Below are 18726 nucleotides of genomic sequence, written 5' to 3'. Positions count from 1 at the left end.
TTTAATTAGTCTAATATAACTAACAAATATTTGCTATGGGAAAATACAAAAAAAAAAAAACACAACAAAACACAGCTGAAAAGGAGAGGCAACAATGTCTTCGCAGAGTTCATATGGTTCCATAAGAAACCCCTGGCAACATTGCCTTTATCTGTGCGTTAATTGCAGGCACCAACCTTCTTCCCCCCATGTGCCCCAATTCAAGGAACAGTCTCACTACAAGTATACTCCTCCATAGCTGTAGGAACTTTCCTCTGCCCTCTGTTTCTCTCACCACGCAGTTGCATTAGTTGCATGCCTCACTTACTTGATCTTCACTACTCCAAGATGGCCATGCATTCCCCCTCCTTTATTTTACAGCGATCTAACTCATGACATGAGCAACGTCTGATCTTGACCCGCATTTCTCCCAACCTTAACCCCTTTGCCTCTTTTACTTACCAACCCCAATAAATACACGGACACCAATTCTTGGGATAAAAATGGCCGCAGAACATTTATTAATAACAATTAGAGTTTTAATTTAAAACATATCATAAGAACAAATAAGATACAAAACAACTCATGAACACAATACAAATGTTTGTATAACAAACAACCAACTTTGAATAAACATAAACCATAACATACACCATAACAAGCCAATAACTGCGCAGCGCAACTGGCGCTGCCAGCTGCCCTTCCAGCCCGGAACCCCCTACCCAACAAAACTCACCTCCTAATTAGAGATGTAGCGAACTGTTCGCCGGCGAACTAATTCGCGCGAACATCGGGTGTTCGCAAGTCTGCAAATTCGCGAACTTTTCGTGATGTTCGCAATTTGGGTTCGCCGGCACCGAAAAAAATCGCAAAACTTACGATAACGGTACGAATTCTCCGAAAAAATCGCAAAACTTACGATAACGGTACGAAAAAGTCGCAAAACTTACGATAACGTTACGAATGATCCGAAACAGTCGCAAAACTTACGATAACGGTACGAATGATCCAAAAAAGTCGCAAAACTTACGATAACGTTACGAATGATCCGAAAAAGTCGCAAAACTTACGATAACGGTACGAATGATCCGAAAAAGTCGCAAAACTTACGATAACGGTACGCATGATCCGAAAAAGTCGCAAAACTTACGATAACGTTACGAAAGCTCCGAAAAAGTCGCAAAACTTACGATAACGTTACGAAAGCTCCGAAAAAGTCGCAAAACTTACGATAACTTTACGAAAGCGCCGGAAAATACGAAAAAGTCGCAAAATTACCGATCATTTCGAAAAACGGCGTGTGTCAATTTTTCAGAGGTTTTTGCCCTTGATCCCCCTCCTGCATGCCACTGTCCAGGTCATGGCACCCTTTAAACAACTTTAAAATCAGTTTTCTGGGCAGAAATGGCTTTTCTATTTTTTAAAGTTCGCCTTCCCATTGAAGTCTATGGGGTTCGCAAAGTTCGCGAATATTCGCAATTTTCGGCGGAAGTTCGCGAACAGGTTTGCGAACTTTTTTTTTGAGGTTCGCTACATCCCTACTCCTAATCCACTTACTTACCCCTGAGGTTCCAGGCATGCCATCCCCAAACAATTATCAAACTCCCTTCCTAACCCAACCATTGTTTTCCCCCAACTCAATCACCCCGCCAACACCACTCGTTGCCTCCACCTCTATAGGGAGGGAGGGTGGGCGTTTTCCTATGCTGCCTAAAATGGATGAGGAGCGGGAACGTTTTCAGCTATTTATACCCCTAATACGAAACAACCAATCAGATGAAAACTGGGAGTGGCTATGTCTGCCCTACTGCTACGTCATGCCCCTGCTTCCCTATGTTTCCCTATGGGTCATTGGGCTACTGGAACCATTATATTCAAACCTCTGCTTTTGGCCTAAAGCAGTTCAATGACAATGATATTAAAAGTGTCAATCTATTTACTATGCATTTCACTCACACAGGATTTCCTCAGGCATTTAACAATTTTTACATATTTTGGCAAGTTATTGACAACCCAGCATATATTTTTTATTGTCTTTGGTTTAAATACATTTGTGCAATTTAGCCTATGCTCCTATACCCCCAAAAAGTATACTTAACCAGAGTTTACATCAAATTAAGTGGCTCATTTAAGATTCTTACCAAACTGAAATATCTATATCAGTTAATATTGCCCTTTTACATCTTTTACCTAGATCCACTGTGCTCTTGCTAAGAATTGGTTCCATATTGCCTCAGTAGTTTCATACAGCCTTTTTTAAATTCTAGACAAGCTGCAAAAACTTAGATGGAAATTATTTATTATTCAAATTTGAAAATGCTGAAGTAAAAAAAAAGAATACAATGAGATGCCCAGTTTTCCTTTTTTGTATGTATGGATGTATATCTTTATTTATATAGCTCTACTTATGTACGCAGCGCTGTACAGCATAACAATAAATTAATAGAACAAACAGGGATCGTTGCAGTAATAGAGAAGTATAAGTTAAGATTATGAATACAAAAAAATACAAGTACTTTTGCATTAAGGATTCCACTGAGTTAAGTGTCAAAGGGACAGGAGGATGGAGGTCCCTGTCCTGTAAAGCTTAACATATGAAAACATATTGCACTGATAAAATTAGCAAATAATAATAATAACTAGAGAGGTACAATTCCTGAAGAAAATGTGAGTGGTGCTTGCCATGGCAAAACTCGTGCCCCTGCTGGGGCAATTAACTGCCCACCCCTCTGAAAAGTCATAGCATCCCATTCCCGAATAAGCCGCACAGTTTGACACCTCACTCATGGGTCTACAACAAACGGTGCGGGACTAGTTACGCGCCGAACTTTTGTACGGAAGAATAATTAGAGAGGTACATTTCCTGAAGAAAATGTGAGTGGTGCTTGCCGTGGCAAAACTCGTGCCCCAATATTACAATGTTTCCTTCAGTTTGGTTGATTGCCCCCTGCTGGGGCAATTAACCACCCACACCCTAGAAAAGTCATTGCACCCGATTCCCGAATAAGCCGCACGGTTTGACACCTCATTCATGGGTCTACGACAAATGGTGCGGGACTCAACGTTGGTCTCAATGTTAAGTCTATGGGCGGGTAATTGCCCCCTGCTGGGGCAATTAACCGCCCACCCCTCAGAAAAGTCATAGCACCCCATTCCCGAAGAAGCCGCACGGTTTGACACCTCATTCATGGGTGTACGACAAACAGGGGTCTCAATGTTAAGTCTATGGGCAGGTAATTGCCCCCTGCAGGGGCAATTAACCGCCCACCCCTCAGAAAAGTCATAGCACCCCATTCCCGAATAAGCCACACGGTTTGACACCTCATTCATGGGTCTACGACAAACGGTGCGGGACTAGTTACGTGCCGAACTTTTGTATGGAAGAATTATAATAACTAAAGAGGTACATTTCCTGAAGAAAATGTGAGTGGTGCTTGCCGTGGCAAAACTCGTGCCCCAATATTACAATGTTTCCTTCAGTTTGGTTAATTGCCCCCTGCTGTGCCCCCTGCTGGGGCAATTAACCACCCACCCCGTAGAAAAGTCATTGCACCCCATTCCCGAATAAGCCACACGGTTTGACCCCTTATTCATGAGTCTACAACAAACTATGGTTAATTGCCCCCTGCTGGGGCAATTAACTGCCCACCCCTTAGAAAAGTCATAGCACCCCATTCCCGAATAAGCCGCGCAGTTTGACACCTCATTCATGGGTCTACGACAAATGGTGGTTAATTGCCCCCTGCTGGGGCAATTAACTGCCCACCCCTCAGAAAAGTCATAGCACCCCATTCCCAAATAAGCTGCACGGTTTGACACCTCATTCATGGGTCTACGACAAACGGTGCGGGACTCATTCAAAGATGGTCTCAATGTTAAGTCTATGGGCAGATAATTGCCCCCAGTGCCAAATCCCTGCTCCAATGAGGAACAGAGAAAAGAGGCACCTACTTCTTGCTTAAAGGAGAAAAAGACCAGAAAGGTGGCAAGGAAAGGGAAGAGAAATAAGAAGCAGATCCCCAAGGTGGAAATAAAAGAAAACCCCTCTACTCTATGCCAAAAGGAAGAAAATAGTAAAAAGATGGCGAGAAAAGAGAGGAAAAATAAGAAACGACTTATCAAGGCAGAAATAGAGAAAAACACACCATCCAACTATGAAGGATTATACAGACCCTTATATGACTGTATAAATAAAGGAGAGAGAAATGAGGCAACTTACAAAACAGAACGATGGAAAACAGAACCTGATTACACTCCTTGGATAAATGAGAAAAGCATGCCCTTCACTGACTGCTTACATGAGAGAAGGGCCAAAAAAGAAGAAAGGAAAGGTAGAAAATATAATAGACAGACTATCAAGGCCGAGGAAAATAAAAAGTCAATAGATGGATTCAAATCACACACCAGATACTACGCAGATGAAGAGAATGAATTATCTGATGATTCTGCGCATGTTGTGGTCATGGGCCAGCCCTTCCCAATGGGGACTGATGACTGGATCCCTGAACTCAACCTGACGCAGCAGCATAAACACGACCTGCGAGGTAGGGAATGTCTGGATGACAGAATCATCGATGCGGCTCAGTCCTTGCTGAAAATCCAGTTTGGGGCAGAGGGGCTTCAAAGCTGCCTCCTTTCCCAACTTGGATTTAATCCGGTTAAAGGACACTCTGTACAGATTCATTATGACAGCTTACAGAAACATTGGTTGACAAGCTGCTTTACAATGGATCATGTAGAGATTGCAGACAGTGCTAAGATAAAACATCATTGTACCTCACTAAGGAAACAGATAAATGATTGTTATAGTGCACTAATGAGTGATCCTGAAGGAACCATGGAGATACTTGATGTCGATGAACAAGACAACACTCATTGCTGTGGGGTTTATGCAATTGCTAATGCATATGAGTTCCTGTCCAGTGGAAACCCCATCTGCAAATATGATCGCAAGAAGATGAGAGGACATCTCATTCGTTGTTTTGAGAGAAGGAAGTTTAGTGCTTTTCCTAAAAAAGCAGATGCCTGTGTGGTTGACTTGGAGCCCACACTTAATTTTACATGGCATGATACAAAATGAGCTGCTATGTAATGAATGGCTGCATGACAGAATCAGCATCTCAATCTTGAAAGATGGAGAGACTGTACGTAACTTACTACTAAAGGCCAGCCAATCAATATATTCTCCCAGTGACGTTTATATTGGAATACTGAAGTAATGATGGGAGGGAGAGGAGGTGTAAGTATTCCAGTGGGAGGAAGAGGAGGCAGAAGGCTGGGAGATATTGACCTGCTTTCGAAACTACGAGCAGGTCAGAAGAGAAAAGAAAAGAAAAAAGATGCAGAACCCTTGCCCTTACAAAACTCTGTCGCAAGATGGAGTTGAAGATGAAGCACATGGAGATAAATAATATTCCCTCCATGAAGTTTATGTTAGCAAGGGCTACACTAAAGAGGGAAAACTTAGACATGTAATATTATAATTGTAATACTAAAAATAAAGACATTAAAAATAAATTAGAAAACCTTGTTCTTATTTCTAATACATCAGGGGTGGGGTTATTGCGCCCACCACATGATACAGAGGATTTCTGCCTGGGGGTTTCCTTAATGGAGAAGGATCTAGGGGTTTTTGTAGATAACAAGTTGTCTAATTCCAGGCAGTGTCATTCTGTGGCAACTAAAGCAAATAAAGTGCTGTCTTGTATAAAAAAGGGCATTGACTCAAGGGATGAGAACATATTTTTGCCTCTTTATAGGTCCCTGGTAAGGCCTCACCTTGAGTATGCAGTGCAGTTTTGGGCTCCAGTCCTTAAGAGGGATATTAATGAGCTGGAGAAAGTGCAGAGACGTGCAACTAAACTGGTTAAGGGGATGGAAGAGTTAAACTATGAGGTTAGACTGTCGAGGTTGGGGTTGTTTTCTCTGGAAAAGAGGCGATTGCGAGGGGACATGATTACTCTGTACAAGTACATTAGAGGGGATTATAGGCAGATGGAGGATGTTCTTTTTTCCCATAAAAACAATCAATGCACCAGAGGCCCCCCCTTTAGATTAGAGGAACGGAGCTTCCATTTGAAACAGTGGAGGTGGTTTTTCACGGTGAGGGCAGTGAGGTTGGGGAATGCCCTTCCTAAAGATGTGGTAATGGCAGATTCTGTTAATGCCTTTAAGAGGGGCCTGGATGAGTTCTTGAACAATCAGAATATCCAAGGCTATTGTGATACTAATATCTACAGTTAGTATTAGTGGTTGTATATATAGTTTATGTATGTGAGTGTATAGATTGGTAGGTGTGGGTTGTGTGTGCTGGGTTTACTTGGATGGGTTGAACTTGATGGACTCTGGTCTTTTTTCAACCCTATGTAACTATGTAACTATGTAACTATTTAAAATGCTGAAACCCAAGTAAAACGTTTTGACCTGGACAGCCCCTTGAAAAAACAAACTGTCCTGGTCAAAACTGGACAGTTGCCAACTCTAGCCATCAGAAAGGTTCTACACACAGGCCAGTAGGCTTATTGTTTAATAATAAATGAACATCATGACATACCAAAGCATTTAATGTATTTCAATAGATAGTGTTAGGAAAATTAAAAATTCATTTACCTGGTGATCAGATTGGATAAGGTGAAAAAAGAAGTGGGTGACTTCCAGCCAGTTTTGAAATGACCCTGTATCTCAAGCTTTAGATTACTGAAGGGTGGAGATTTCATAGGGAATATAAGAATGGCAGAATTTCATATAGAGTCATATGATAATCTGTACTTTTGCCCAGTCCCATACAATCCTCCCAAAAACAAGATGCCAAGTTAAGCCAAAACAATAGTAGCGCTATGGATGTAAAGGGATATATATGTTTTTGCAGTAGGCCTCCACCCACTTGGATCCATCCTCCTCATATCTCTCCCCAAAGGTGCCCAACCACACATAATGTTGTGGTGGTGCCATTGCGATTAAGCTTTCCAGGGTCTCCGGGTAAGCGAGCGGGGAGTAGCGTGGTCAGCCATTTTGTCAGTGAGCTGCCCTGACCTGAGGAAAATTATTTTAAATTTCTGCAAGTTAATCCGGTCGTCACCACGATCCGGCAATGCAGTGCTATTAAGGGAGTAGTCCGCCACCGCGGTAATTACTCACAGTTCCCTTTTTCCGGGTGATGTGGCTAAGCCACAGCTGCAGGTCTCTAGTCGCATCCGGGGGAGGATAACTCAGTCTGCTGGCTCGTCACTCTCGTAGCCGCGTAGAAGGCAGGGCAGGCTGAACAGCAGTATGTGGAGTGTTCCGGCCGGCTGGTCAAGGCCACAGCTGCTGGCTCTGGCAAGGTCCGGTCACTCACCCTCAGTCGCGGGTTAATCCCTCTGTAGGGAGGGCAAGACTGGGGAATTATGTTTTATAGCTGTAGGTGGCAGCAGCCACTTAACCACAATAGCGTAGTTCTCAAGCAGTACGATAGGAGCGCACAAACACTCGTCCTCTAGGTACCAATGCAAGGCACAAGATGGCCCCCATGATGTCACCTTACGGCTAGTGATGGGTGAAATGTTTCGCCAGGCATGGATTCGCAACAAATTTCCGGGTTGTGCCATTGGCAGATTGTTTCACGAAACGGATGAAAAAATTCGCTGTGGAAAAATTCGCCGCACGTCCAAAAATTGTCGCCAGCGTCAAAAAAGAATAGGAGCGCGCTACAAAATAATAGCCGCGGGTGACAAAATAATAGCCGCGGGCGACAAAATATTAGCTGCGGGCGACAAAATAATAGACACGGGCGCCGAAATAATAGCCGCGGGCGACAAAAGAATAGCCGTGCGACAAAATAATAGCCGCGGGCGACAAAAAAATAGCTGCGGGCGACAATTTTTTTTGCCGCACGACATTTTCGCTGTTTCGTGAATTTTTCACAGTTTCGCAGATCTTTTGAAAGATTTGTGAATTTTTCGGCGAATCAAAATGGAACAGATTCGCTCATCACTACTTACGGGCAACGCCTGTTGAGATCTCACAAACAACCTGCCTCGCGGGATTTTGCAGAAAAGGCGCCAAGAGTGATTGACAGTAGCGCCGACCAATGGGTGCACCTGGGGGAACCTTTCAAGCCCGAACCCACAACCAATTAGTACTTAGGATTTATGATCAGTGCTGCTGGTGCCTTTGCCTAATGCGTCCGGCAGCCAGTCAGGAAAATTTAAAGAGATATGCACAACAGCTCAGTCCCTCAAGGCAATGGCTCTGGAATCTTTAATTTAATCCCAAAACACGTTGGGCGCCAAATGTAACACTTGTTTGGCTAGGATATGGTTAAACCCAGGCTAGTAGTTATATGGAGAGCATGTGTTACATGCGACTCCCTTTCTTAAGATGGGCCTTCGCTTAGGTGGAAGAGACCTGAATGGGGTGCCCACCACCCCTACTCTGAATACGGCCTTAGCATGCCACTCAATCAAAATCAAAACCCACTCCCACATCAATTTGATCGCTGCCCCACCGCACACCCCTACGAAGCCAACAGCCGCCTCCCCCCTGATACCCCTTCTAAGTGCTGTCACCGGCTATCCAGAGCCACTTCCATTCTGGAGCCCGCGCATCAGACCACCAACCCCTCACTTCTATCTGCGGCTATCAGGAGCCACCTATACTCGGCACAAATCGTGCCGGTCAATTTAGCTTCCTGGCTAGCTAGCTGAGTCTCACCCACCCCGTTCGCCCCGGGGGAAGCCTGATGCTTCGCAAGCATCACTAATAACGGGGTTCTTTAGAATTCTAGAAATACTGATTCTTTATTTTTAATGATTAAAAATGTCTCTTTAAAATTGAGAATGAAAATGCAAATAAGGAACTAGAAAGGGAAGTTTGAGACCAAACTTCATGTTTGTCATGTTTGCCATTGCCTAGCCTATGTGCCTTGAAGTGATGTCTTTTATAAAGTTAGGAAGAACTTCTAGGTGACCTAAGAGACTTTTGAGAGTGTACAATTTTAAAAGTTTGAATGAAAGCAAGAGAGCATCTGGAAAATAATGAAAACAAATATAAAGCTCTAGCCTGTACCATATGATTACCAGAAAAAGTGACGTTAAAATGTTGGATATGCACCCTAGCTATTAGCTGGTTATTTGCAGTAGTCACATACCAGTCTCTGTACTTCAAAAGCTGAATAGGAGCTAGAATCAGATTTTTCAGTCATATTGAAGAAATCCTTTGTTGGCATAATCATTTTCTGGGGTCAGATGCAATTGTGGTTGAACTGCCACTAACAATAGTTTCTGCTTGAAAAGAAAAATGGCACACTGAATTCTAGCAAATTACAGAAAGTACAGTATGTAATATAACATATGTAACTAAACGCAAAAAACATTATCATTAAACTTTAGTAAAAACCAAGGAATTTTTGTTCTTCTCTAGTTGTATTCCTTAATCATGTATGTATGTATGTATAACTTTATTTATAAAGTGCCACAAGGGTACGCAGCGCTGTACAGTCTTACAGAATACAAAATTACACACAGGGAGGATGAGTGATATAATAAATAAATACAATAAATACATATATGTATATATATATATATATATATATAAGTGCCATGTGGTATGAGACACAGTAGGAAGGAGGTCCCTGCCCCGTAGAGCTTACAATCTGAGTTATAATGCATTAAATACAAAAGAGCCATAAATGTTCATGAAATTCATTTCTTTTAAACAGTACTTATCACCATATGACTCAAATCTTGTGTATTATAAAAAATAATGCCCGCCCTGTTGTAAAATATGAGGAGATTAGAAGTCCCCCCAGAGTTCCATAACCTGTAACTTGGCCTTTAGCTTCAAGTCTTTAAATCATCATGGAATACTGTGAGTGATCCTTATATTTTATAATAAGGGGTACATTTTTCCCTATATAATTCTTCACTTTTTAATGTGAAAAGGGATAGGGATATATGTTCATTAATTAGATTTTTTTGTGTGCCAGGTATATAGTCCTGCCCATAAATAAACTCTAAAAACACTCAGGGGAGATTTACTAATCCACGAACAGACCGAAAGCATCCGAATGTGTTTTTTCGTAATGATCGGAATTTTTGCGACTTTTCTGTAGCCGTCGCAACTTTTTCGCATTTGTCGCAACTTTTTCGTCGTCGCGACTTTTTCGTATATTTTTCGTCGCCGGCTCGAAAAAATCGGATTGTTTTTTCCGTGTTTACAATTGCTCAATACAAAAAAAACGCAAAGGCGACGAAATAGTTGCGCAAAATACGATAAAGTTGCGACAAATACGAAAAATCGTGACGACAACGAAAAAGTCGCAAAATTTTCGTTTCCACTTCGATTTTTTTCCCTTTCGGAATTTGGATTTGTGGATTACTAAATCCCCCCTCAGTTTTCTGATTATGTGTATAATATGCACTTGTAACCATCCACTATTCATTGGTGTACAGTCTTTGACCACTTTCCCCAGTGCTAAACAAACTAACCCTTATGGACACTACGTGACATGGATAGCCCCCTGAACTCTTATTCTTAATACTCTCCACCATGGCATTTTTATACCCACAGTTGCAATGACAAAAATGAAATACTTCCTGTAGGGTTTAAAGGAAAAGTAACACTAAAAAATTTTAAGTAAAAAATCTGTTCTACCCTGCCCCAATAATTGCCCTATCCTGCAAACCATTTAGTATTTTGAATGCCTTTAAAATACCTGTTAAAATTTGGCTTCCAGTCATTTAAAAAAAAAGGTGATAGGGCGATGCAGGGGAAGCATCCACTATGTGGCGATCAATTAATCGATCCTAGCCTGACTCCTTCTTTACAGAAGGAAGGCTAGGCTCGATCAATCGATCACCACATAGTGGATGCTTCCCCTGCATTGCCGTATTGACTTTTTTCAAATGACCGGGAGCATTCAAAATACTAAATGGTTTGCAGGATAGGGCAATTATTGGGGCAGGGTAGAATAGATTTTTTACTGTTTTTCCTTTAATCTCTGTGGGCACACTCCTTAGTGCAAGATTGCTATAATCTCTGTGGGCACAATTAGCAATATTTGCAGCAGGTTCTGTTTTATGAGCAGTTCTTTTCAAGACTTGCAGCAATATCTTGGCCAGATTCAGATCTAAATGTAACTTATTCTAACTGATCATCATAATTGTTGAGGGTGCGTTCCACCAGCTCAGAAAGTGCTATACACAGACCTCTACTTTTGGTCTAATGCAGCGCACATAGGGCTTTCTCAGGCTAACAATTTCTTAATATTTTGGCAAACTATTTAGAACCCAGCATATATGTTTTACTTGTCTATGGGCAATTCAGCACCTATGTTCCATAATTAGCCTTAATATTTTTGCCAAAATAAACAACATTTTAAAGTTGATGATAGAATCAGCTGTGTATAAACACCATACAGAAAAAAACATTTCATAACGTATTAGTAATTTTCAGCATCATCCAAATACCGCCTCTTTAGTTGTCCTGTGTTCTCGCTGAAAATTGGTTCCACATTGCCTTCAATAGTTTCATAATGTAATTTTTTCCCAAAGACTTTTTATTAGAATCTTTCACCATAACATTACCCAGCAGGGCATTTCACAAGCTCTCTCGCCATAAAGAAACAATTTTTTTAAAGGTTTGGCTTCTAGTTCTTTGATATTTTCTATGGGGAAAAAAATTTGCTATCTATCTATAATGTCCTACAATTTACTTCTAAAGACACACATCCTCTCTCAAGCTACTTTTCTCCAAAGAAAGCAACCCAACCTTGTCAGTCTTTTCTGACTTTCATGTTATTTTTAAAACCTTTTTTTATGCAAGACAGTACTTGTATTTGCTTTAGTAACTACTAAGTTACTATGCCTAGAGTTACATAATTTGTCATTAACCAAAATCTCAATCCATCGCAATTAAGGAGGCCTCCAACACACTACAATTTAGTGTATAAATTGTGCTTAATCTAACAGTATTTACATTAAGTGCATAGCCATACCTTTATCAACACTGAACCTCATTTGCTACATCTTACATGGCATGTAGTATTGTCACCAAAATAGAGATAGTACTTTCATGCCAAACTTAAGATCATTAAAGAACAAATTCATGTAGTGCACTACTGGGGATAAAAAACCTAACAAATTTTAAAAAGGAAAAAGAGAATAAAGCCTAATTCTCAGGCATTCGGGTCAGTTTATCTGACTCTCAGGGATATTAAATGGTTAATTATGTTGTCATTCAACTCTCATATACATTAATTATGAAAAATATCTATTTATTAATGATCATTAAATATACATGTATTTATCAATTACAAAATTATTAAAAATGTGGTGGGCCCCCCCAGTAACTAAACCCAGGTAAGTGCTTATGTGTATATATATACACCATTTTGTCCCAGATTGTTACTGTCAAATAATCTCTTTAATCCCAGTCAAAAAATAATAAATACAATCAATTCCAAATTTCTGGATTTAAATAACTATGCTCACTCATTGTCTGTATTCATATTTCCAGCCATATGGTCTATAATACTGGATACTGTGCCGAATAAATAAACATGTATATATATGATTTTTATATGTATAGTAGAGTCATATGTGAGCACTGACCTCCAAATGTGCACACAAGGGAAACTCAATCAGTGCTCTCACCACTCCTGGAACACAGTGTATTTCTTGATGACTTTAGACTTGATGAGGAAGGAAATTACAAGCCCTCAAATTTAACTATAGTTAAGGGGTACTGAGCAGAAAAGAGAAGGAAAGCCACCTGCGAGGGTGCTAGTAACGCATCAGTGAATTCAAAGGACTAGGGAAGCAAAAGAAACTGATTTCCAACTGTGTTCACAATGACCAACCATATAATTGCTTTGTTTATAATAGGACTAGAGGTACAGTAAGTGCAGATATGGGATAAAGCTGGAAGGCTTGAAAACCTGGGGTTTTCTGGATAACAATTAAACTATTAATATTTAATATAATTAATATTAATAACACAGACACATTAAATATACTAGTAGGACTGTCACCAATATGGATTCATGCTAGCTTAGTTATGATCAAGTAAAGGTATTGTTTTAACATACTTTAGCCTAACTATTTATTAACTGAACTGTTGGATAATAATTTGCAATTTCTTTTCAGTCAACACTGATTTATTAAGTGATATTACACTTCATCAACCTGTTCACATTGCCTCATATGTGGGAAATAAAGTGTTTCCAGTATTCATGTAAGCTTTCTCTTCACAGTTATTTGGGTATTTTGATAGAACTGATTTGCTTTCTTATTTTCCTTAAGTACAGTATGTGGCTTGTGTGACAAATACCTCCACTGTATCAGATAAAAGAGGAATAGTGTTATCATGATGACTTCTGTTCTTGTGCCTGGTCTTGCTTTGTGGTTTTTGCAGTGTATAAAGATATAGAAAAGCTAATTCATTTCATGGTTTTAGTTAAGAAAATAGCTTCAAAAGGGTCTAAAATAAATATTTATCAGTGGATCAATCACCCATTAATACCTTCAAGTATTGTATGTTACTCTACTTATGTCTCTATTCCGCCTGTTTATGCAGGAATCATTACATTTTTATTAATATCTATGGTGTAAGCTATTCTTTTCTTTCTCATATGTACATGTTTTATCTTTCAACCACAAGGGACAGAACCTTGCTACAAACATAGTTGCATGAATAAACATTACCCTTCAGAATAACTTGTAGTGAGTGGATATTTGTATAGATTCAAAAAAATGCCTTGACAAGTACCTAATGACAACAAATATACCTCAGTTTGCAATTATTTTACATTATCCTCTTCAGTCAATTGAATACTTTTAAACTATTATTTTTTATTATGCAGGTTAATTTAGATGGGCTTTTTCCACATTTAATATCACCTTATTTGTTGGAATGTAGACACACCAAAATTTGTATGTGCCATTGCAGTTTTTTGTTTGTCAGTTTGTATGTATGCAGGTACTAAGTAGCAACTATGGCTGTGCATCTAATTTAAATCAAATCATTTCTAACATTAGCTTACCTACTTGCTTACTTTCTCCGCTTGGCCATTTTGAGATCCTTATCTATTTGATCTCGTAGCTTTTTTTTCAAAAGTTTTAGTTAGTTTTGGAGAACTAATTAATGGATGTTTAGACCAGATACCATTTAATTATTGCACAGAAAAAGTCTTCAACATGTAAATAAACCAGGCTAGAGTCCATTAATTTTATGGCAATTTTTCATCTTTCATACCTTTCTTGGATTTTCTGCAAAAAAAGTCTTCCTTTTCCTAGTCATTGGCAGCAATGGATATATTTTGAATGAAAAGGAGAACATCACCATATCAAAAAAACCCCCAAAACACACTAGCCGGAACGCACAGCAATCTTGGATTTTTCACAGGTATTTATACAAGGCAGGCAGCAAGAGTAAGCTCCAAGCAGTGTGAAACTGGACCACAGGGAAAGAAAAAAAAAATTCTACTGGCATTGTGCTTGTGAAAGTTTAGGTAATGCTGTCAAGCTATCCCCTTATTTTATGGGGGTGTTTGTAGTTTGAAGTGCTTTTGAGGCATCTTTCTGGCATGTGTGGAGTTAATGGAGTGTCATTGGTAATTTTTCATTGATTTTACTGGCATGTCTCAGAGCTAGCAGCTCTCCCAGATTGTTCGGGAATTACCCGACGGTTAAGCGGATCCCCCAAGATGCAGTGCACTGTATTATCTCCCGGCCCCTTAATTTTTAAATGTTAAAGTGGACCTGTCACCCAGACATAAAAAGCTGAATAATAAAAGTCCTTTTCAAGTTAAACATGAAACCCAAATTCCTTTTTTTAAGTAACACATCCATACCCTTTATAAGGACATTTAAAAATCCCAGCTGCCAATGATATATTGCCTGCCCCGCCTCTATGCCTTAGGCATGGAGGCGGGGCAGACAATAGCTTTAGCTTTCCTTTCAGCACTTCCTAGATGTCACTGCACTTCACACTTTTCCCCTCCCTCCCTCCCCATCACCTAATTATGTAGCCAGTGCATGGGTATGGGCATCTGGTCCTTTAACAAGATTTTGGTGTGATGCAAAGCTTGCCTTACTAACAGTGTCCACAAAATGGCAGCTGCCTGCTTGCTGTGATTGAATAGTTCCAAGACTGAAGGCAACAAGATTTATACTATCTGTATAGTGTAAATAAGGTTTACTTTGCTCGACTAGCATGATAGAAAATAATTTGGAGTTTTTTCTCAGGGTGACAGGTCCCCTTTAATAGCTCTGATATGTGGAGTTAAAGGAGAGCTTATTGTCCATTTTCTAGTGATCTTACTGGCATGTGTGAGTTAATGCAGAGCTTATTGTTTATTTTCCAGATCATACTGGCATGTGTGGAGTTAACAGTATTCATTGTTTAATTGTTAATTGTTAATTGTTAATGACCGTAAACAACATTGTAGCCTATATTCTTATGATATCGTCATGATCTTTCACAGAGAAATCTGGCAACAAATTTATCTCATCCAGTGGCGTAGCGAGGGGGGTGCCGAGGGGGCCATGGCCCCGGGCGGCGTATCAGAAGGGGCGGCGGCAATCACCATGATATTTAACGTACCCCCAACAGACGGGTTGCGCCCGTGCGTATGACGTCACATGTCAGCGACGAGGCGCAACCTTATAGAAGCGCCTGTTGCCTGTAAGAGAGAAGGAGCCGCCGCCGATGGTCTGTTGGGGGTATGTACTATGGGGGAAATTGGGGGCACTGTGTGGGGGCTACTGTCTATGGGGAAATTGGGGAACTTTCCATGGGGGGGGCCAGGTCTTTGTGGGGTATTGTGTATGGGGGCACTTCCTATTGGGGGCACTGTGTATGGGGCAATTGGGGCTCTGTGTATGAGGGCACTTTCTATTGGGGGGCAAGGTCTTTGGGGGGTATTGTCTATGGGGACACTGTGTATGGGGAAATTGGGGCACTGTGTATGGGGGCACTTCCTATTGGGGGCACTTTGTATGGGGCAATTGGGGGCACTGTTTATGGGGGCACTGTGTATGGGGGAACTTTCTATTGGGGGAACTGTGTATGGGGCAATTGGGGCACTGTGTATGGGGGCACTTTCTGTGGGGGGGCAAGGTCTTTGGGGGGTACTGTCTATGGGGGAACTGTGTATGGGGAAATTGGGGCACTGTGTATGGGGGCACTTCCTATTGGGGGCACTGTCTAAGGGCAATTGGGGGCACTGTGTGGAGGGGGCTGCTTTTTTTATTTTGTCTATTTTTTTTAAGAATAACTAAATAGAGGGGCGGCAAATTTCCGGTCGGCCCCAGGCGACGAAAGCCCACGCTACGCCACTGATCTCATCGCTACCATTATTACTACTTAGAAGCTGACTGGATCTACTGCAGGAGTGGGTCCCACAAAGTGGTGACAATTGGTTACCTTGCTTGCTTTACTTTCCCACCTACTCCCTGCCTAGAGGTTTGATGACCAGGTAGCCTTGAAGGTGCATGGTAGTAACTCTCTCACAAGCATTCTTTTAGGGGTATTTTTGGTAACTCATTCATTACAAGTTTTGGTTGTATTCATTTACAAGTGTTATTTGTTAATATCAGCTGTGGCCTTTTCTCATTAGGGGGCTTAAAGGAGACATATTGGATAAATGGGAAAACCCCTCATTTTGTAGGCAGTTATGAGTAATATATGGTTCTGGTTTCACTTTGGGCTAAAAAGTCCATCTGTCCGTGTTTGAAATGAAGGGTGGGTGTGTTCTAATGGTTCGACCAGAAGCACAGTAGGAGGGGGAGAGCCAATCACAGCCTCACACAAGCAAAGACAGGCTTTAATTCCCTATCAGGTCAGGCTAGCTGCTGATTGGTTCCTATCCTAGAGTGTCTGTACTGAGGGCCGCTGGCTCCCCTGCACATCCAGTGAATTCAGTCATCAGGAAGTGGAACAGATGGGTGGGACTACTGGGGTTTTGGTAGAATTTCTCAATAAATCAGTCTGAAACACAGCTTTTTAAGCACAATCCTTCTATATCTAGAGGAGTATAATTCACTGGTACATTCTTAATCTTTATATGATATGTGTCCTTTAAGGGGGAAAGAGGGGTTTATCTGCCATCTTGACACTGTCATAATTCAAAAGAATAATGATAATGTAAAAGTCAGAGGTTTTAAATATTTGAAAGACTGTAAGAGTGAGTGTAGGAGTAACTGAGTGTATCCTAGAGTGTAATTTCATATCTACGTATGAGAGATAATTTATTGAATCTACAGGATTCTCTTGCCACCACTATGGATTTATGTATCTAAGTTACCATCAAGTACAAGGTACTGTTTTATTATTTAAAAAAAAAAAAAAAGAAAAATAGAAGTAGAATTATTTGCTCAAGATGGACTTTATAAGAAATAGCTTTTCTGTAATTTTGAGCTTCTGGATTTTGGGTCTCCAGATAAGTAATCTCATTCAAAGAACAGTTTTTGTTTCATTATTTTCCCTGATACAAGTGATTATTCAGTTTTCTAGTGTGATACAATATGTATCAATGGTTAGAGTTTGTTTCTAGCAACCAGTCACTAGAATTTCTACCTGAGCATTCATTATATAAATTAATTGCATCCTTAATGTCATCATTTCGTAAAAACCTTTCTGAAGGAAGGCTTAAAGATTGGCCCGAAAGCTACTATTCAAGTACAGATCTGCTTAAATGAATATAGATCATAGTCATGTAATTTCATGCACATTTAATTTTGCATCTGTATAATTGCAAAACAGCTTATTTGCCCATAAATAGAAATTGTGGTAGTGGGTGGGGGCAGTGATGTTTAAAACTCTGAACAGATGTACTTAGATCTAAACAAAGAAACACATTCTGTATTTCACATGGGAATCACTTTGTACAGCAGTGAAAATTAATATAACTATAACAGATCAATCCAAAAGTCACAAATCCCAGAGAGTCATGCAGAAATGAAATGTGTATTCATACACTATGAATACACTTTATTTTTAGACTTTAATAGCAAACATTATTGTTTATTCTTGCTAAGGAGACCAATTTTAATAAAGGATATTTGCTGAGTTGTATTATGCAACAGAAGCTATGTGGTAAAAATAACTAGACCACATATATTTATTTAAACAGAACCGTTAACCTATTATAATTAAGTAGGACAAACATACACTTTCCTTCATCTCACCAGGGCTACCTTCCCTTTGGTCTGGTGAACTAATTATAAAGCAAGTAAAATTACTGTGATATTGTCAAAAAACAAATGTATTCCGCATATTTTTAATAGAAAAAAAGCAATCAAAGTAAACATTACGGGAACAGTGAAAGAAATTGCCAGCACTCGGTCTAACCCACGCTAGAAGCAGCACTCATTCTGACCCACATTCTTGAGTTGACCAGCTACTAAAAATGATAAAAAGTCATTTTCAGTGCACAAAAAGGAGAAGAAAGATTGCCAGCACATGGTTAGCCTTTAAAAATAATTTTTGTAAAAAAATTAGTTAGTACCAACCTTTGGCCAAAATATGTAAGCTCAAATGCCACATCAAGGCCTACTATTATAGGTAAGTCCTACACTGGCTACTGGGGTGGCTACTGATTCAGTATGCCAAAGTGTCTTGTATTTGTCAATTTCAAAACATAATTTAATTTAATACATTGTTTTACCTACCGTTGACTGAACCAGAATATTACTGCAATTCTGATAGATATACTGTAAATCTATCGTGTGCAACACTTCCCAATTCTCCACAAGTTGATCCAGAGGG

This window comes from Xenopus tropicalis, chromosome 4 (genome assembly GCF_000004195.4).
Source record: "Xenopus tropicalis strain Nigerian chromosome 4, UCB_Xtro_10.0, whole genome shotgun sequence".
In the NCBI taxonomy this organism is placed as follows: Eukaryota; Metazoa; Chordata; class Amphibia; order Anura; family Pipidae; genus Xenopus; species Xenopus tropicalis.
Note: the sequence above shows the minus strand (reverse complement) of the source record.